The sequence below is a fragment of the Aulonocara sp. 'chitande type north' Nkhata Bay genome, linkage group LG7, assembly GCF_057382095.1.
Source record: "Aulonocara sp. 'chitande type north' Nkhata Bay isolate Kocher_YH1m ecotype deep benthic linkage group LG7, A_spYH_male_GT1.1, whole genome shotgun sequence".
Classification (NCBI taxonomy): domain Eukaryota; kingdom Metazoa; phylum Chordata; class Actinopteri; order Cichliformes; family Cichlidae; genus Aulonocara; species Aulonocara sp. 'chitande type north' Nkhata Bay.
In genome coordinates, this window is record NC_141350.1 from 24,448,907 (window position 1) to 24,459,165 (window position 10,259).

The window sequence follows — 10,259 nt, forward strand, 5'->3', positions numbered from 1 at the left end:
ACCAACCGTGTTATAACCATGTTATAACCAACCATTTTATAACCATGTTATAACCAACCATTTTATAACCATTTTATAACCATGTTATAACCAACGTTTTCATGACCAACCATGCTATAACCAACCATGTTATAACCAACCATGTTACAACTAACCATGTTATAACCAACCGTGTTATAACCAACCATGTTATACCCATGTTATAACCAACCGTGTTATAACCAACCGTGTTATACCCATGTTATAACCAACCATGTTACAACCAACCGTGTTATAACCATGTTAAAAACAACCGTGTTATGACCATGTTATAACCAACCATGTTATAACCATGTTTTATCCAATGCTGTTATAACCAAACATGTTATGACCAACCATGTTACAACCAACCATGTTATAACTATGTTATAACCAACGGTGTTATAACCAACCATGTTATAGCCATGCTATAACCAACCATGTTATAACCAACGGTGTTATAACCATGTTATAACCAGCCATGTTATAACCATGTTATAACCAACCATGTTATGACCAACCGTGTTATAACCAACCATGTTATAACCAGCCATTTATAACCATGTTATAACCAACCATGTTATAACCAACCATTTTATAACCATGTTATAACCAACGTTTTCATGACCAACCATGCTATAACCAACCATGTTATAACCAACCATGTTACAACTAACCATGTTATAACCAACCGTGTTATAACCAACCATGTTATACCCATGTTATAACCAACCGTGTTATAACCAACCATGTTATACCCATGTTATAACCAACCGTGTTATAACCAACCATGTTATAACCATGTTATAACCAATGGTGTTATAATCAACCATGTTATAACCAACCATGTTACAACCAACCATGTTATAACTATGTTATAACCAACGGTGTTATAACCATGTTATAACCAACGGTGTTATAATCAACGGTGTTATAAACAACCATGTTATAACCGACCGTGTTATAACAATGTTATAACCAACGGTGTTATAACCATGTTATAACCAACCATGTCATAACCATGTTATAACCAACCATGTCATAACTATGTTATAACCAACCGTGTTATAACCATGTTTTAACCAACCATGTTATAGCCATGCTATAACCAACCATTTTATAACTAACTTATAACCAACCATGTTATAGCCATGCTATAACCAACCATGTTATAACCAACCATGTTACAACTAACCATGTTATAACCAACCGTGTTATAACCATGTTATAACCAACCATGTTACAACCAACCATGTTATAACCATGCTATAACCAACCATGTTATAACCAACCATGTCATAACCATGTTATAACCAACCGTGTTATAACCATGTTTTAACCAACCATGTTATAGCCATGCTATAACCAACCATGTTATAACCAACCATGTTACAACTAACCATGTTATAACCAACCGTGTTATAACCATGTTATAACCAACCATTTTATAACCATGTTATAACAAACCATTTTATAACCATGTTATAACCAACCTTTTCATGACCAACCATGTTATTACCAACCATGTTATAACCAATGGTGTTATAACCATGTTATAACCAACCATGTTATAACCATGTTATAACCAACCATGTTATAACCAACCATGTTATAACCATGTTATAACCAACCGTGTTATAACCAACCACGTTATAACCATGTTATAACCAACCATGTTATGACCAACCATGTTATAACTATGTTATAACCAACGGTGTTATAACCATGTTATAACCAACATTGTTATAACCAACGTTGTTATAACCAACGGTGTTATAAACAACCATGTTATAACCGACCGTGTTATAACAATGTTATAACCAACCATTTTATAACCATGTTATAACCAACCATTTTATAACCATGTTATAACCAACATTTTCATGACCAACCATGTTATTACCAACCATGTTATAACCAATGGTGTTATAACCATGTTATAACCAACCGTGTTATAACCAACCATGTTATAGCCATGCTATAACCAACCATGTTATAACCAACCATGTTTCAACTAACCATGTTATAACCAACCGTGTTATAACCATGTTATAACCAACCGTTGTATAACCAACCGTTTTATAACCAACAATGTTACAACCATGTTATAACCAACCATGTTATATCCATGTTATAACCAACGGTGTTATAATAACTATGCTATAATCAACCATGGTATAACCAACCATGTTATAAACATGTTATAACCAACCATGTTACAACCAACCATGTTATAACCATGCTATAACCAACCATTTTATAACCAACCTTGTTATAACCAACCATATTATAAACATGTTATGAACACCCTTGTTATAACCAACCATGTTAAAACCAAGTTTGTCATAACCAACCATGTTATAACCAACCATGTCATAACCATGTTATAACCAACCGTGTTATAACCATGTTTTAACCAACCATGTTATAACCAACCATGTTACAACTAACCATGTTATAACAAACCGTGTTATAACCATGTTATAACCAACCATTTTATAACCATGTTATAACAAACAATTTTATAACCATGTTATAACCAACCTTTTCATGACCAACCATGTTATTACCAACCATGTTATAACCAATGGTGTTATAACCATGTTATAACCAACCGTGTTATAACCAACGACGTTATAACCATGTTATAACCAACCGTGTTATAACCAACCATGTTATAACCAACCATGTTACAACCAACCGTGTTATAACCATGTTATAAACAACCGTGTTATGACCATGTTATAACCAACCATGTTATAACCATGTTATAACCAATGGTGTTATGACCAACCATGTTATAAACATGTTATGACCAACAATGTTATAACCATGCTATAACCAACTGTGTTATAACCATGTTATAACCAACCATGTTATAACCATGCTTTAACCAACCATATTATAAACATGTTATAACAAACCATGTTATAACCCTGTTAAAACCAACCATGTTATAACTGTGTTATGACCAACCATGTCATAACCAACCGTGTTATGACCAACCGTGTTACGACCAACCATGTTATAACCATGCTATAACCAACTGAGTTATGACCATGTTATTACCATGTTATGACCAACCATGTTATAACCAACGTTGTTATAACCATGTTATAACCAACCGTGTTATAACCAACCATGTTATAACTATGTTATAACCAACTATGTTATAACCATGTTATAACCAACGGTGTTATAACCAACGGTGTTATAAACAACCATGTTATAACCGACCGTGTTATAACAATGTTATAACCAACGGTGTTATAACCATGTTATAACCAACCGTGTTAAACCCATGTTATAACCAACCGTGTTATGACCAACCGTGTTATAACCAACCGTGTTATAACCAACCATGTTATAACCATGTTATAACCAACCGTATTATAACCAACCATGTTACAACCATGTTATAACCAACCGTGTTATAACCAACCATTCTATAACCAACCATGTTATAACCAATGGTGTTATAACCAACCATGTTATGACCAACCATGTTACAACCAACCATGTTATAACTATGTTATAACCAACGGTGTTATAACCATGTTATAACCAACGGTGTTATAACCAACAGTGTTATAAACAACCATGTTATAACCGACCGTGTTATAACAATGTTATAACCAACATTTTCATGACCAACCATGTTATTACCAACCATGTTATAACCAATTGTGTTATAACCATGTTATAACCAACCATGTTATAACCAACCATGTTATAGCCATGCTATAACCAACCATGTTAAAACCAACCGTGTTATAACCATGTTATAACCAACCATTTTATAACCATGTTATAACCAACTATTTTATAACCATGTTATAACCAACCTTTTCATGACCAACCATGCTATAACCAACCATGTTATAACCAACCATGTTACAACTAACCATGTTATAACCAACCGTGTTATAACCAACCGTGTTATAACCAACCATGTTATAACCAACCATGTTACAACCAACCGTGTTATAACCATGTTATAAACAACCGTGTTATGACCATGTTATAACCAACCATGTTATAACCATGCTTTAACCAACCATATTATAAACATGTTATAACCAACCATGTTATAACTGTGTTATGACCAACCATGTTATGACCAACCATGTTATAACCAACGTTGTTATAACCATGTTATAACCAACCGTGTTATAACCAACCATGTTATAACTATGTTATAACCAACCATGTTATAACCATGTTATAACCAACGGTGTTATAACCAACGGTATTATAACCAACGGTGTTATAAACAACCATGTTATAACCAACCGTGTTATACCCATGTTATAACCAACCGTGTTATGACCAACCGTGTTATAACCAACCGTGTTATAACCAACCATGTTATAAACATGTTATGACCAACAATGTTATAACCATGCTATAACCAACTGTGTTATAACCATGTTATAACCAACCATGTTATAACCATGCTTTAACCAACCATATTATAAACATGTTATAACCAACCATGTTATAACTGTGTTATGACCAACCATGTTATGACCAACCATGTTATAACCAACGTTGTTATAACTATGTTATAACAAACCGTGTTATAACCAACCATGTTATAACTATGTTATAACCAACCATGTTATAACCATGTTATAACCAACAGTGTTATAACCAACCGTGTTATAACCAACCATGTTATAACCAACCATGTTACAACCAACCGTGTTATAACCATGTTATAAACAACCGTGTTATGACCATGTTATAACCAACCATGTTATAACCATGCTTTAACCAACCATATTATAAACATGTTATAACCAACCATGTTATAACTGTGTTATGACCAACCATGTTATGACCAACCATGTTATAACCAACGTTGTTATAACCATGTTATAACTAACCGTGTTATAACCAACCATGTTATAACTATGTTATAACCAACCATGTTATAACCATGTTATAACCAACGGTGTTATAACAATGTTATAACCAACGGTGTTATAACCATGTTATAACCAACCATTTTATAACCATGTTATAACCAACATTTTCATGACCAACCATGTTATTACCAACCATGTTATAACCAATGGTGTTATAACCATGTCATAACCAACCGTGTTATAACCAACCATGTTATAGCCATGCTATAACCAACCATGTTATAACCAACCATGTTACAACTAACCATGTTATAACCAACCGTGTTATAACCATGTTATAACCAACCGTTGTATAACCAACCATGTTATAACCAACGGTGTTATAATAACTATGCTATAATCAACCATGGTATAACCATGTTATAACCAACCATGTTATAAACATGTTATGAACACCCTTGTTATAACCAACCATGTTATAACCAACCATGTCATAACCATGTTATAACCAACCGTGTTATAACCATGTTATAACCAACCATGTTACAACTAACCATGTTATAACCAACCGTGTTATAACCAACCATGTTATACCCATGTTATAACCAACCGTGTTATAACAACCATGTTATAACCAACCATGTTACAACCAACCGTGTTAAAACCATGTTATAAACAACCGTGTTATGACCATGTTGTAACCAACCATGTTATAACCATGTTATAACCAATGGTGTTATAACCAACCATGTTATGACCAACCATGTTACAACCAACCATGTTATAACTATGTTATAACCAACGGTGTTCTAACCATGTTATAACCAACGGTGTTATAACCAACGGTGTTATAAACAACCATGTTATAACCGACCGTGTCATAACAATTTTATAACCAACGGTGTTATAACCATGTTATAACCAACCATTTTATAACCATGTTATAACCAACCATTTTATAACAATGTTATAACCAACATTTTCATGACCAACCATGTTATTACCAACCATGTTATAACCAATGGTGTTATAACCATGTTATAACCAACCGTGTTATAACCAACCGTGTTATAACCAACCATGTTATAGCCATGCTATAACCAACCATGTTATAACCAACCATGTTACAACTAACCATGTTATAACCAACCGTGTTATAACCATGTTATAACCAACCATTTTATAACCATGTTATAACCAACCATTTTATAACCATGTTATAACCAACGTTTTCATGACCAACCATGTTATTACCAACCATGTTATAACCAACCGTGTTATAACCAACCATGTTATAGCCATGTTATAACCAACCATGTTATAACCAACCATGTTACAACTAACCATGTTATAACCAACCGTGTTATAACCATGTTATAACCAACGTTTTCATGACCAACCATGCTATAACCAACCATGTTATAACCAACCATGTTACAACTAACCATGTTATAACCAACCGTGTTATAACCAACCATGTTATACCCATGTTATAACCAACCGTGTTATAACCAACCATGTTATATCAATGTTATAACCAACCATGTTACAACCAACCGTGTTATAACCATGTTAAAAACAACCGTGTTATGACCATGTTATAACCAACCATGTTATAACCATGTTACAACCAATCGTGTTATAACCATGTTAAAAACAACCGTGTTATGACCATGTTATAACTAACCATGTTATAACCATGTTATAACCAATGGTGTTATAACCAACCATGTTATGACCATGTTACAACCAACCATGTTATAACTATGTTATAACCAACGGTGTTATAACCAACCATGTTATAGCCATGCTATAACCAACCATGTTATAACCAACCATGTTATAACCAACCGTGTTATAACCATGTTATAACCAACCGTGTTATAACCAACCATGTTATACCCATGTTATAACCAACCGTGTTATAACCAACCATGTTATACCCATGTTATAACCAACCGTGTTATAACCAACCATGTTATAACCAACCATGTTACAACCAACCGTGTTATAACCATGTTAAAAACAACCGTGTTATGACCATGTTATAACCAACCATGTTATAACCATGTTATAACCAATGGTGTTATAACCAACCATGTTATGACCAACCATGTTACAACCAACCATGTTATAACTATGTTATAACCAATGGTGTTATAACCATGTTATAACCAACGGTGTTATAATCAACGGTGTTATAAACAACCATGTTATAACCGACCGTGTTATAACAATGTTATAACCAATGGTGTTATAACCATGTTATAACCAGCCATGTTATAACCATGTTATAACCAACCATGTTATGACCAACCGTGTTATAACCAACCATGTTATAACCAACCGTGTTATAACCATGTTATAACCAACCATTTTATAACCATGTTATAACCAACATTTTCATGACCAACCATGTTATTACAAACCATGTTATACCCATGTTATAACCAACCGTGTTATAACCAACCATTTTATAACCAACCATGTTACAACCAACCGTGTTATAACCATGTTATAAACAACCGTGTTATGACCATGTTGTAACCAACCATGTTATAACCATGTTATAACCAATGGTGTTATAACCAACCATGTTATGACCAACCATGTTACAACCAACCATGTTATAACTATGTTATAACCAACGGTGTTTTAACCATGTTATAACCAACTGTGTTATAACCAACGGTGTTATAAACAACCATGTTATAACCAACCATGTTATAACCAACCGTGTTATAACCATGTTATAACCAACCATTTAAAACCATGTTATAACCAACCATTTTATAACCATGTTATAACCAACGTTTTCATGACCAACCATGCTATAACCAACCATGTTATAACCAACCATGTTACAACTAACCATGTTATAACCAACCGTGTTATAACCATGTTATAACCAACCATTTTATAACCATGTTATAACCAACCATGTTATGACCAACCGTTTTATAACCAACCATGTTATAACCAACCGTGTTATAACCAACGGTGTTATAACCATGTTATAACCAACCATTTTATAACCATGTTATAACCAACCATTTTATAACCATGTTATAAACAACATTTTCATGACCAACCATGTTATTACCAACCATGTTATAACCAATCGTGTTATAACCAACCATGTTATAGCCATGCTATAACCAACCATGTTATAACCAACCATGTTACAACTAACCATGTTATAACCAACCGTGTTATAACCATGTTATAACCAACCATTTTCTAACCATGTTATAACCAACCATTTTATAACCATTTTATAACCATGTTATAACAAACGTTTTCATGACCAACCATGCTATAACCAACCATGTTATAACCAACCATGTTACAACTAACCATGTTATAACCAACCGTGTTATAACCAACCATGTTATACCCATGTTATAACCAACCGTGTTATAACCAACCATGTTATAACCAACCATGTTACAACCAACCGTGTTATAACCATGTTAAAAACAACCGTGTTATGACCATGTTATAACCAACCATGTTATAACCATGTTATAACCAATGGTGTTATAACCAACCATGTTATGACCAACCATGTTACAACCAACCATGTTATAACTATGTTATAACCAATGGTGTTATAACCATGTTATAACCAACGGTGTTATAATCAACGGTGTTATAAACAACCATGTTATAACCGACCGTGTTATAACAATGTTATAACCAATGGTGTTATAACCATGTTATAACCAGCCATGTTATAACCATGTTATAACCAACCATGTTATGACCAACCGTGTTATAACCAACCATGTTATAACCAACCGTGTTATAACCATGTTATAACCAACCATTTTATAACCATGTTATAACCAACATTTTCATGACCAACCATGTTATTACAAACCATGTTATACCCATGTTATAACCAACCGTGTTATAACCAACCATTTTATAACCAACCATGTTACAACCAACCGTGTTATAACCATGTTATAAACAACCGTGTTATGACCATGTTGTAACCAACCATGTTATAACCATGTTATAACCAATGGTGTTATAACCAACCATGTTATGACCAACCATGTTACAACCAACCATGTTATAACTATGTTATAACCAACGGTGTTTTAACCATGTTATAACCAACTGTGTTATAACCAACGGTGTTATAAACAACCATGTTATAACCAACCATGTTATAACCAACCGTGTTATAACCATGTTATAACCAACCATTTAAAACCATGTTATAACCAACCATTTTATAACCATGTTATAACCAACGTTTTCATGACCAACCATGCTATAACCAACCATGTTATAACCAACCATGTTACAACTAACCATGTTATAACCAACCGTGTTATAACCATGTTATAACCAACCATTTTATAACCATGTTATAACCAACCATGTTATGACCAACCGTTTTATAACCAACCATGTTATAACCAACCGTGTTATAACCAACCGTGTTATAACCATGTTATAACCAACCATTTTATAACCATGTTATAACCAACCATTTTATAACCATGTTATAAACAACATTTTCATGACCAACCATGTTATTACCAACCATGTTATAACCAATCGTGTTATAACCAACCATGTTATAGCCATGCTATAACCAACCATGTTATAACCAACCATGTTACAACTAACCATGTTATAACCAACCGTGTTATAACCATGTTATAACCAACCATTTTATAACCATGTTATAACCAACCATTTTATAACCATTTTATAACCATGTTATAACAAACGTTTTCATGACCAACCATGCTATAACCAACCATGTTATAACCAACCATGTTACAACTAACCATGTTATAACCAACCGTGTTATAACCAACCATGTTATACCCATGTTATAACCAACCGTGTTATAACCAACCATGTTATACCCATGTTATAACCAACCATGTTACAACCAACCGTGTTATAACCATGTTAAAAACAACCGTGTTATGACCATGTTATAACCAACCATGTTATAACCATGTTATAACCAATGGTGTTATAACCAACGGTGTTATAAACAACCATGTTATAACCGACCGTGTTATAACAATGTTATAACCAACGGTGTTATAACCATGTTATAACCAACCGTGTTAAACCCATGTTATAACCAACCGTGTTATGACCAACCGTGTTATAACCAACCGTGTTATAACCAACCATTCTATAACCAACCATGTTATAACCAATGGTGTTATAACCAACCATGTTATGACCAACCATGTTACAACCAACCATGTTATAACTATGTTATAACCAACGGTGTTATAACCATGTTATAACCAACGGTGTTATAACCAACAGTGTTATAAACAACCATGTTATAACCGACCGTGTTATAACAATGTTATAACCAACATT